Source organism: Sceloporus occidentalis, unplaced genomic scaffold (genome assembly GCF_023333645.1).
Source record: "Sceloporus occidentalis isolate IW3139 unplaced genomic scaffold, rSceOcc1.0.p SCAF_7, whole genome shotgun sequence".
Lineage (NCBI taxonomy): Eukaryota > Metazoa > Chordata > Lepidosauria > Squamata > Phrynosomatidae > Sceloporus > Sceloporus occidentalis.
This window is the reverse complement of record NW_028316987.1, coordinates 51,852,158-51,865,327: the sequence shown is the minus strand read 5'-3', so window position 1 is coordinate 51,865,327 and position 13,170 is coordinate 51,852,158.

Sequence of the window (13,170 nt, the reverse complement as noted above, 5' to 3'; positions counted from 1 at the left end):
GACAAGACAACATCCCTGCATCAAAGAGGCCTTGGCCAAACAAGTCCTCACAGCCCAACTAGGCATTCCTTCTTGCTCACTGGCTCCCCTCCCTTTCCACCTGCCCACCAGAGACACAAAAAATGTGTTGTACAGAATGATAGACTTTGGGGCTGCCCACTGGTTAGTGGGCATAACCAGTGGTAGTGGGAGCAGCAGCAGAAGCAGGAATTATAGAACAGAGGGAGCTGCACTCTGGATGTTTGTAAATGCGGGTGTGTATTTCTTGTGTGTGTATGCCTTCAATAACCTCTCTTCCCCCTTGGCACATGTCAAAGCACTACATGGGGTGGAGCAATAAGAAGCAAGCTTGATCCCTCTGTATTTCATGCATGCACATACACAAAGACAGCAAGCAAAAATATTATAAAAGACATGGATGCATCTACTTCTTTTTCTCTTCTCTTCAAGTCTATGAACCCTCGATGAGCTACTTCAAATAAATATTTGATGCACTTTAGGATTTTAAATCTTGAGTGGTCCACATCAACAGAAGGTATTTAAAGGGGACCCGTGGTAATGAAAAGGTTAAGAATTGCTGGGTTAAGGAACCCAAGTGAAGCACCAGTTCCATCCTGCCATTGTGGAGCATGCTGGGCCTTGTAATCCCAAATGTGGCCAGAGAGGAAGAAAATGGCCCCACCAGGGTGACCAGCACCAGGCAAGACTGAAGAGGTGGAACAGGAAGCAGGAATACTTGGGTGTTTATCACACTATACTCTTATAGTGCTACTATTCCACTTTAACTGCTCTAGCTGCCTCCTGTTGCATTCTGGTATTGGCAGTTTTAAGGAGGGGTATTTAGATGTGATAAACACCTTGGTCTTGTTTCATACCTTTATGGTTTACTAAACTTTTTGTTTGTTTTCTTTACATTTTTTAATTTATGTGCATCATCTGTGATTTTTTGCACTAGGCCATAAAATGGGGGGTGTCTATTTAATTATTGATATCAAACTCGCAAATAATCAAATCCATGAAAGTTAAACCTGCAAAAGTCAAGGGTCGACTGTATAACAATTTGAAGCTTGCAGCAAATTAGTTTTTCCCAGTGCTGTTCTCATCTTCATGTTATGCTGTAAGTAGGCTGTTCACCAGATTTTGCCACAGTTAAACCTTTGTGGCTCACATCAGCATAAGATATTTAAAGGGAGTCAATGGTAATGAAAAGGTTAAAAACTGCTGGGCTAAGAAACCTGAGCGATCCTGACTGAAAATCTCCTAGCTATTGCTCTGAAGATGGATTACAATAAAGATAAATACAGGTGTTTCATGGCCTTCAGCTTTTTGCGGGATTGTCAGGATATAAATGTAAAAATTAAATAAAACATTGAGTTACACAACCATGATTTATATATAAGTTGGTAGTAAACACTGACAGCACTATTCTCTATTCTAGCCTTCCTTCACCTAGAGCTTTCCAGAAGTGTTGGCCTCTAATTCCCATCACTAACATTCAGCAGAGATAGCAGCAGCTGAGTATTCTGTATGTGATAATATAGTCCAATGCATATGGAAGAGACCAGGTTGGAGAAGGTTGCTCTTGTCCTTGAAATCTTGCACTGGCCTTTGGGCAAAACAGTTCAAGTTACTGTATTATAAAAGCTAAACACATTTTGACTCATTCCCTGACACAGAAAAGCCAAGGAAATTTAAATCCTTTTCTGAATAAAAAGCAGACATCTCCTGATTTAAAAACTGGCCTTTTCTGTACTCAGTACATATCTCTGTAATATATATTCAAGTGATGGTAAAGGTTAGTTTAGTAATTTAAAATATCTATTTCCCACCAATCACCATTTGGTTTCAAGACTATCCATGAAACATAATAATGTAAGAAAAAATGCAATCCAATAAAACTATGAAATTCAGAAATAGAAACAGCTCATGAAAGCAGATGTATGTAGCAAATATTTAAAGGCCTGCATCCTTTTATTAGCCCCAACTAGAGTAAATAACATTGAATCAATGGGATTTACTTGCAGGTTGACTCCCTTTTCAATAATTGGTTCAGTGAGTCAATTCAAGTTGTGGCAAACTAAGGGTGTGTCTACAGTGTAAAAATAATGCAGTGTGGTACTATTTTAAGGGCCGTAGTGCCATCCTATGGAATCCTGGGATTTGTAGTTTTGCAAGGTCTTTAGCCTTCTCAGTAAAAGAGTACTGATGCCTCAAAAAAATGCAAATCCCAGAATTCTGTAGGGTGGAGCCATGGCAGTTAAGTGTCAGATTGCATTATTTTTACAGTGTAGATGCACCCTGAAAGCCCAAAGAATATGTGTATATTCAGCACTTTTAGCACTTTGTATCTCTTCTTGAGCACCGGGTCCCTCTATCCTTCTCTCTGCTGATGCTGATATCATCCAACTCCCTCTGTCTCCTGCTCCACTCAGGAGAAGACCTGAAGTTTGAAGCCCTCTGTACAAATGTCTAATCCAGTTCAGTCAAAACGTCTACAGCCCTAGTCCTGGCATACTAGTCCATCATTTCTGAGCTTCAGTGGCTTCTGGGAGCTCTTCCCTCCACATTTGTAGTGCCACTGCTCTGGCCACAACATGAAAAGAAGAACTGGAGAGTACACTGCTAAGACGTAGCTGTTGCAGAACTATCCTTTCTTTTGTGTTGTTGTTAACCTTCATGTCTTTCCGACTTATGGTAGCCCTAAGGTGAACCTATCACTGGGTTTTCTCGGCAAGATTTATTCACAGGAGGTTTGCCACTGGCTTCCCCTGAGGCTGAGAGCATGTGACTTGCCCAAGATCACCTAGCGGGTTTCATGGCTAAGCTGGGAATTAAACCCTGGTCTCCAGAGTCATAGTCCAACACTTAAACCACTATGGCACACTGGTGTACTTGTGTACATAAATTGTGTACCATTGTGTACATAAATTGTTTTATTTAGATTGTTTACTTATTTAGAGCATTTATACCCTGTTTACAAATTGTTAATTTGACAGTTTCCTGTCCCTCAGGCTTGCCAGCTAAAATGACAGGACACACAAGGGAAAGAGGGTGACAGTGGCAGAAGGAGTCAAGTCCAGTAGATGCTGGATACTATTCTCTCTCTCAGAGACCAGAGCAGTGGCAACTGTTATTGAAGGAGGGCTTCTCACAAACCCCTGGGACCAAGGCATAACTGCAAGTCTGAGGGCAAGAACTGCCAAATTAACTATTTGTAAGCTGCTCCAGAAAGCCATTTGGATAAAGTTTTCAGTATACATGCAACAAATAAATAATCTACACCACTGACCTGGGAGTAGTCCCAACTGAACTCCATGGGACTGATGTCTAAATAGACATACAGTGTGCCCACGTTATACGCAGGCGCGTTTTATGCGGCTTCCAGCATACACTGGAAGCCGCGCTGAAAGAAAACAGTGGCACGCAATCCCATGGCATGTGTCACCACTGCGGGCATGAGCTCCATTCATTTGAATGGGGCTTGAACATCCATGTTTTTTTCCTTACACAGGGGAGTGTTCCGGAACAGATCCCCTGCGTAAGGGAAGGGAGGACTGTATTTACAATTGCATTGGATTTGTGGGGGGAACTTTCTTGAATTCAGCTGGCTCATCTCTTCTGTTCTGCAGCATAGCCAATGTACAGTCATTCTACAAGTTGTACTCCAAAAACATCTGAAGATCCACAGTTGTTCATTCTTGATCTAATGCATGGAAGGCAGTGGGACAGAGTCTCCTTGGAGAAAATGAACAGAATGAAGGCAGCAAGTGAAAACCTATTCTTCCCCCTCATGTTATTGAATGCCCAAACAGCACAAGTATGGCAAGTGGTTGGGGATTGCAGATATTATAGTCCAAAAGAAATAATCCTAGCCAGACTTAGTGGACAAGGAATTATTCTACCAATGCCACAACATGTGAGCTGAAGACTTCAGTCCTCGTTGTGTGTGCAACCATGATTATGCTGAATATATTTACACTTTGCTAAAAGTATCCAGGATCTTGGCCATACTTGGCCATGGGAATAACAAACCTGATGTTATGCCCAGCCTGGAGGACAATTTGGAGAACTCAGAGGATAAGCCAGAACCTCTGGGACCTGAGCCTGCAATTGAGGAGCCTGAGGCAGATCCTAGCTCTGCTGTAGCAGAGTCTTGGGCCTCTTCAGAGGTTCAGCAGCCAAGTCTGCCTGTGACCGAACCTGTGGACATAGAGGAGGATCAGGGAAGTGTGCCTACCTTCAGGGAGCGTCGAGCCAAAAAGAAGGACCTTCAACGGCCATGGAGGCTTTATCAGAAATGAGCTGAATGCCTGCTAGGCAGCTGGAGCATGTGCATCTAGTTGCCAGTGATTATCTGATCTCTTTGAGGAAAGACTCTGTCTCTGACTCCTGACCCCTTGCTTCTTGGACTGCTGACCCATCTTGATTATCTGGAACCCTTGACTTTGGACTGCCTTATCGACCTGCCTATCTGATACCCTGGACCTCGGACTTCTTGACAACTCTTTCGGTAATACCTCTTGTGATACTGTGCTTAGACTCAATGACTTTGTTTCTTAGCTCGGCTTGGCCAGTCGGGGGTTTGTTTGTTTGGGAACAGAGTTGGCCTTATCAGCCATTTGGCTGCTTTCCCAGACACCTTTCTCCCCCTTTTTGAGTAGATTTCCTTTCTGGAGCACCATGATTTAAAAATATTCAGTAGAAGCCAAGATGACAAGACTGAGGCTGTCGTACTTGGGCCACATCATGAGGAGGCACGACTCACTGGAAAAAACAACAATGCTAGGAAAGGTGGAGGGAAGCAGGAAGAGGGGAAGACCACATGCTACATGGATGGACTCTATTAAGGAGGTCATGGGTATGAATTTGCAGGACCTGAACAGAGCAGTGGAGCTTAGGAAGTCTTGGGGATATCTACAAAGTTGTCATGGGTCGAGTTCAACTTGAAGGAGGATAACATCAACAACAGCAACAACAAAGCAACTTTCAAGTCTAGAAATGACAGCAATATTTTCATTTCTTAGCTATGTATTTTTTCTTTGTAACTTTTCCTATGCTTTACTTGGTTGAAATAATCAAATGCCTGGGTCACATATATAATAAGCAGCATACCAATCTACAGTCTGTATAGTCACTACATTTCATTCAGATACAATATTATTTATTGAAATGCACATGTATCTCATGTACAGGCTTTGTACAGCTAACATACATTTGAAAAAAATTGTACTGAACAGTTCAGATCTAGGACTTTCAAACCATCAAAGTTCTTGTCATTTGCAGAAGTTGTGATAGAAGGAGCTTATAGTCAAAAGTAGGGAGATTTCTTTCAATTGTCCTGTAATTTACTAGCCTATAGCTAGACTTAATTTGGCTCCTTTTATATGCCTGATATTTTCAGAAGTGACAAATTGTCTCTTCCTATCACTCTAATGAACCAGTATGCTGATACACACACACACACACACACACACACACACACTATTCAGTATAAGAAAGAAAAAAGAAAGGGAAACAGAAATAGGGAGGAAATCTCTAGAGACAGATTTATGACAGAGGGAAGAAACCTGCTGCCCCCCAAAACTAGAAGAAACACGTAGGAAAGTTGATTGGGTTTTACATGTTGGTGTTGTCACTGAGTAGAAAAGCTGGTTTGATAGCTGAAATACAAAACTTCAAGTACATTATAATTTATATTGAATCCTCATTCAAATTATTGGTACTACAGTGAAGACGTTTTAGACTTTAGACCATTGGATTGTAGCAATTTCCATCTCATTTAAATAAAAAGTCACTCTTCAGTTCAAAAATGACTTTGATATATTGCTCAAATATACAGCAAGATGCTTTTGGTAGCTGCAGTAAATTTGCTTTTTAAAGTTACTGGTTTAGAACCATTATTGTGGGAACCCATCTTGCATCACAATATGCAAACATCTTCATGGATGATCTGGAACAACGCTTCCTCAGCACATACATCCAAAACTCTCTCACCTACCTACAATTTCTCGATGACCTCTTTTAATTTGTCTAAATAGAAAGCAATCACTTAAGAAGTTCAGCCAGGATTTCAACTTCTTCCACTTACCCTCAACCTGAGTCTAGAACAATCCACACAACAAATTCACAAAAGCACCACACTCTATTGAAAATCCTCTGATTGCTACACATATTTACATGCCTCCAGTTTCCAACCAGAACACAATTATATTGTTTACAGCCAAGCCTTCTGATACAACTACATCTGCTCAGACTCACAAGACAGAGACTCAAAAATCTTCACAATAGGCATTTCACAGAAAACAATACCCACCTAAGAAAGTGAGGGAAAACAAATCAACCAGGCAAGATCCAGGAACCTATAAGACAGACCAAAAACAAAAAATAACAGAAAGCCCTTAGTGGACATCTAGAGTCCTCCAGCTGAGACCACTGAAATGTATCATCACCTAACTGCAAACTAGTTCTGGAGAATAACACAGCCCTCTCACACACTCTTGGAGGCAGGCTTTCATTGACATTCAGACAGCTCCATATCTTAAACAACTACTCACTTACAACAAGATACACAACATGGATGCTAATACAGGGACAAGACACTGCCACAAATGCAGGTGTCAACTCTGTCCCCACATCTACTTCAGGAGCCAATAACATCACCTACAGCATCAGAAGTCCATTTACTTGCTTGTCCTCCAATGTGATATATGCCATCCTACACGAGCAATGTTCCTCTGCAACCTACATTGGTCAAACAGGACAGTCTATACACCACAGAATAAATGGACACAAATCTGACATTAAAAATGGCAGTACCCCGAAACCAGTTGCAGAATGTTTCAACGCTCCTGGACATACAGTAAGAGACTGACAGGTCTCAGTCATTGAACAAGAAAATATATAAAGGAAGACTAGAAACAGAAACAGCTGAGTTGAATTATATTAATAAATTCCAATACATTACCAGAGGTATGGACAAAGACAATGGCTTTGTGGCATACTACATATATTAATACAAGAGTCCTCACTACTACACATATAACAAAAGAAATCTTAGAGTTTTGAACCCTGGGAAACTCATTTTTGATAAACAGATGTGTTACTTTCACACATCAGCACTAACTGACCATTGTAAAGATCTGAAAGACCTGTATCACCTTACACAGCCCTTTGGAAATTTAGGGCAAAGGACAAGATCTTAATCTTTCTTTATCCCATTATGTTTTATCCCACGCCCACAAATATACAAATGTACTTTATACCTGAGACCTTTATCACTCTGTACAGCATCTGAAGAAGTGGGTTTATATCCATGAAAGTTCATACAAAAAAAATTAGTCTTAAGGGTTCTGTCACATTCCTTTTTTTCCTCCCACTCCCTTCCTCCTCTTTATGGTTTTTGCACAGAATGTAACAAAGCTACTTTCACAAAAGGTGGCAATCTCCAATTGTTATGGGAGAGAAAGCATAGAGACATGAGGGTATCTATTATAATTTTAAAAGGATATTATTTGTGGAATAAATCAGGGTGGGAATCATGTGGCAATTCAGTGTTGCTGTATTGTCACTTCCAGGAAGAGACCTGGTATCAAATACTATTTAGGTCGCAACACATCCTAAAAAAGCATTAATTCTGCATTTTTCAGTGGCAGATGGTGGCTCAATGATCCTTTATTGATTTTATTACAGACCTTAAAGGAGCTATCCAGAATGATGAACCCTATATTTCCTCATCTTGAATAGTTTCTGTATCATTCAGACTAAAATCCAGAAACTACCAGCTACCTCCACCAAACATTAGAGCATTGACTTATAATAGGGCAACTGATGGATTGGGGAAGGGTTGGTATCTACATGATACAAAGCTTTCTGATTTCCATGATGGTTCCCAGTACTTTCAGCAGAATTCCCTCATACACTAAGCTGTTATAGTTATTTCCAACCCTGTTGGACATTGCAGGGGAGGAAGCCCAAAAAGAGAACGCCAGGAAAATAAGGTTTAGGCCATAGTTTGTCCCTTGTTAGGATGCATCTTTAAATACCCTACCAGATCGTGTCTGATCTTGGAAGCTAAGCAGGGTCAGCCATGGTTAGTACTTGAATGGGAGACTGCCAATGAATAGCTGCTGTTGGCTATATTTCAGAGGAAGGAACCAGCAAAAACATCTCTGAGTATCCATTTCCTAAGAAAGGCCCTATGATATTAATGTGGTTGCCATAAATCAACAGACCACTTGAAGGTACATATACACAACTTTGGGATTACGTCTTACAGTATTTCCATAAAACATTCCAATCATCATGACAAAATAAAATAGCATTTGAAAGGCATGTTTAATGTATAGTTCTTGCATACCTACTCAAAAGTACTCCTGATGCATAGCATTGCATGTAAAATGTTTGATGAGTGCACTATAAAAATGCTTTTGAAATGCTGCTTTATTATGTCATGAAGTTCACTAGAATTATTTATGAAACTTGCATCTCAAGGCCAGAACAATTACATAGATCAGTGGAGGTATTGTGTTAAATACAGCTAGTAGAATACAGGAGAGTACAATGGTCTGGACTAATGTCTGTCTGTCTATCATCTGTCTGTCTGTCTGTCTGTCTGTCTATCTATCTATCTATCTATCTATCTATCTATCTATCTATCTGCACATGTAATCCTTTGCAAACCTTGAAAAACTTGGCACATCCTTTTTGCAGGAAGGCCAAATGGTGGGCTGTCATTTTAATTATGTGAAAGCATGCTCATAGGCAAAGTGTATATTGTGTAACTCTGTGACTCAGTTCTGATATTCGCGTCAACAGTTCTGTCAAGATCAGGCCTGAAGGAAAAGAAAGGATTCTCAATAAGCCAGAGTCTGGCATAATAACAGTTAATCACCTCAGAAATGTTTGTGCTAAAGATGCTTTTTTCAAAAGGAAACCATTATTTATATCAGTGTTAACTTTAGCAGTTTTATGCATGTCTTTCAACATAAGAATGCTTGCAACTCAGTAGTTAAAGATGCAGTTTTAATTGAAGAAGCAGCAGAGAGCACCTTTTCCCTTCTAAGTGGACCCCCTAGTGCTTTTCCTTCCACCTAGAATTTGTGCAGGTTTTTTTCTCATTCTTTGAAGAAGAGGGGGGATATGGTTGAGGAACCAATTTATAGAGAAAAAAGAGTGAAGAGTGTACCCCTGCTGCTTCTCTGATCTCAGACCACACCACAGAATTGGGCTATGTGATCCCACGACTGTCAGAGTAATGTTAGATTTACATGTAAGGATAAAAACATCTGGCTGTGAAAGTTGTTGTGTGCCTTCAAGTTAATTCTGACTTAAGGCGACCCTATCACAAGGTTTTCGTGGCAGGTTTCTTCAGAGGGGGGTTGACATTGCCTTCCTCTGAAGCTAAGAGACTTGCCCAACATTACCCAGTGGATTTAAATGGTTGAGCTGGGATTTGAACCCTGGTTTCCAGAGTCACAGTCCAACATTCAAACCACTACATCATGCTGGCAACCTGCAGGTGACACTATCATAGGGTTTTCAGGGGCTGGCAGTGTGTGTCTCATCCAAGGCCACTCAGTTCCCATGATCAAGTGGAGAATCAAACCATGGTGTCTAGGGCCATAGTCCAGTGCTCCTACCACTACGACACGCTAGTTCTGGTGCACACAGGTAAAAGTACATCCACAGCAGCGGCATTTATATTTCACCTTTTTCTCAGTACTCTGACTCAGAGTAACCTAAAAAGATTAAAACAAATGTAGATTCAAACACATACAGAAATGTCAATAAAAACATAAAAGTTACAATTAAAACACAATTACAGAACTATCATGTTAAAATTGTTCTGAAAGCCCCTTCCCCCTGAACAATCAGCTATTTATTTTGCTGAAACAAAAAGATATTCACCCGCCTATTAAAGGATAAAAGAGAGTGTGACAACCTAACCTCTCTAGGAAGGTAGTTCACAACCCTGGGAGCATCCACCAAGAAGGTTATTGTCTGACAGAAAGACAATAAGGAAGGGCCTATAGCTTGTTCTCTCCAAACATAGCTATGAAGATGGTGAGACTTGGAGAAAGCCTGCCCCAAAGACCACAGAGCCCAGGCAAGTTCATACAAGAAGATACAGTCCTTTGGATAGTCTGAATTTGTGTGATATAGAACTTCATTGGTCATATACAACATTTTGAACTGTGCCCATAAAACCTCCAGTAGCCAGTAGAGCTATAGCAACAAGGATTTGTATGTGCCCTGTATCCAGCCTTGGTTAACACTCTGGTTACAGTTCTTTGAACTAGGTGAAGCTTTCAACACTCTTTAAAGGCAGACTTGAGTACTGACTGCATGTTATAGCTTGTGGAAGGGAAGTACAAGCTGCCACACCTGAATACGTTTTTGGTACCTTTGCCATGGGTTTGGGGGTGAGAAGTCACCTGAAAATCATTTTAAGAATGCCGATCAGAAAGTGTAAGGGCCCACAGTGTCCCCAACCCAGTATGCCCTAGGATCTTTTGCAACTTGCCTGCGGAGGTGGAAGACAATTTGCTGCTCACCTTCAGCCATTCTGTAAAGTAAAAGACTAAAGAATAATTGAAAACACCTGGATACGCCTACCTATTCAGCTAATATACTGTTAAATCAAATTTGGACTGCCAGCAGTGCCAAATCAAATTTGGTGGGAAAAGGGAGAGAACAGCAAATAGATGGTGGTGATAGAGAGAATACAGGTAAATGTTAATATGAATATAGCTCTGTATTGCGGGGGGGGGGGGGGTCCTTACTGAAACAGTTTCAAAAGACCTTCAGAACATCACTATCTAACCACTCCTGATTTGCTGTGTTCTACTGTCCTCCAATGGATATTCTTGATAATACAGTGCTGATATACAACACCAGTGAACTAGAATTTCAGCTTCATGTTATTCATCCAGAGAGGGTAATGCTAAACGTAGACAACAACTCCTGGACTCTGGGGGTTTCCTTAATTTTAGCAAGTGGCAAATGCCAACTAAACTTCCACTTCCCCAAACAGAAATGGAATCTAAACTACTGGACAACGTGAAATCTGTTTTGGAGCAGATAGACGTGTTTAAAACCATCCCCCCATTTATTTCAAAACTGTCATTCTCTCCAAGCAAGAGTTAAAAAGTCAGGAGGAGGTGAGTTTTTACCCTTTCTAACTACTGAAGTGTTCACCCCTTTCCCTCCAAGCATAGAGAAGAAAATTTTGAAATAAAAGTTGGGTGGAGAAAAGATCTGAGCTTCCATCATTCACTTGCAGTAGTCCGCATCACATTTGAGGAATGCACCTTAGTGTAAAAGAATATAGGGAACTTAAAACTGCATGTTATGCATTTAATAAGTTTGTGGTTTAACTTCAGGCTGAGGTCTAAAGAAAAATGGGGTTCCTCAAAGATTTGCCAGAGTTTCTAAATGAGAAAATTGGTAAGCTTTGTGCTACCCATCTTTCCCTAGAATCTGTAGGCATGCAATAGTTTTGATATGTTGTCAGATAGTACCCAGTAAGTGTACAGTGGGAGGTAGAGCTATTACTGTGTACAGTGTAGCATAAATTTCATAGTAGTCCACAAAATTTGCCTTCATCGTGATCCATTTTATCAACTTATCCAACTGCCTGAAGTCATCATAAGTCTCACTACTGATCCTTAGCCATTACAGATCAACATGAACAAGATTTGATTCATGTCTACAAATATTTCCTATTGTGAAAAGCACAATGTTTGCACAGTTGTATTAAACAGAAACCTCAAACTAATCTATTTAAACTGGCAGTTTACATATTAAAATATCTACCCTGTTGAGCCTCATCAATGCCAATAATGAAATAAAAGGCTTAAAAACACATCCTGGGCTTAATCTATTGTCTGTCTTTACTCACAAATGTCTCTTTCAATTATTCTGTGTGAAATTCCCTTTCTCAATTAGCTCTTCACTTTTCTCCTTTCACATCCAATCTTTCAAATAACCTCACAAGCCCAGCATGCTAGTCAAGTGGGAATGGTATAAATTGAAGAGTCTAAATTTAGCACCATAACTAAAAATTACTATAGTTGATGATTAAATTCTCTCTCTTTAAAAAGTCTAGGCTTACTAGCTTCCTTAGGAAAAAATCTGCATAAGTAGGTTCATGGGGTGTAAGTGGTACTCATCACTTTGAATGCCATCATGTCTCAGCTATCTTGCTGCATTATAAAACTATGTTATCCAGAGCTTGGAAATGCTAATTTTGGGGCTACAATGGGCAAAATTCCCTATCCAGCAAGCAGGATGGGACATTTTTGGGAGTTGTAACCTTTTAAACATAACATTTACACGCTCTGGTTTGTTTGTTTTACCTAATAAGCAGCTTCTTTCAAATGGGTCTTCTAGGTTATAAGAATGGAATACCTTGGGGAGAATTTCCAGTAGGCTTTAGGTAGACCACTAAGGGCCCGAACAGAGAGGCCAAAATAAAGCTGTTTCGGGTCACTTTGGAGGTATGCTGTTTAAAGGACACACGCATCTTTAGAGGCCAGAAGCTGTGCCAAAGCTACGCTGCAGTCCTTAGAACTGGAGTGTGGCTTTGGTGTGGCTTCTGACCTCTTAGGATGCATGCATCATTTAAACAACATACCTCCAAAGTGACCCAAAGCAGCTTTATTTTGACCTCTCTGTTCGGGCCCTAAGTCCCAGTCTTAGTCAAACTAATACTTGTTGGGACAAGGAGTCTCAGAGTAAAAGTATGTCATATTCCCAAGGAAACTATCCAATTGCAAGGAATCCATCTTGGGTTTTACTCCAAACTTTTAAGAAGGAATCAAAGGTTCCTAATGTTCAGGAGCATACCCACTTTGTTAACTAATTGTTTTTATTTATGTATATTCAGTAGAATCAACTTTGTTGACTGAATAATACACACAAGGGTTACAGTCTGAGCTTAGATGGAGATAAGGATTAATGCCTCAGGTGCTGTCATCCTAAAACAATTTTCTTAGGGTGCTTGTAAGCAATGTTTCTTATAATACAATTCTAAGAAACTTTCCCAAGATTAAACTCATTGGAGCCATTCTGAGTAAGCAGACATAGCTCAGGACCTCCAACTGCCACTGTCTACCTATTGTAAAATGTTGCAAAATGATCAGTAATAACTAACTGGGAACTGAGATTTAG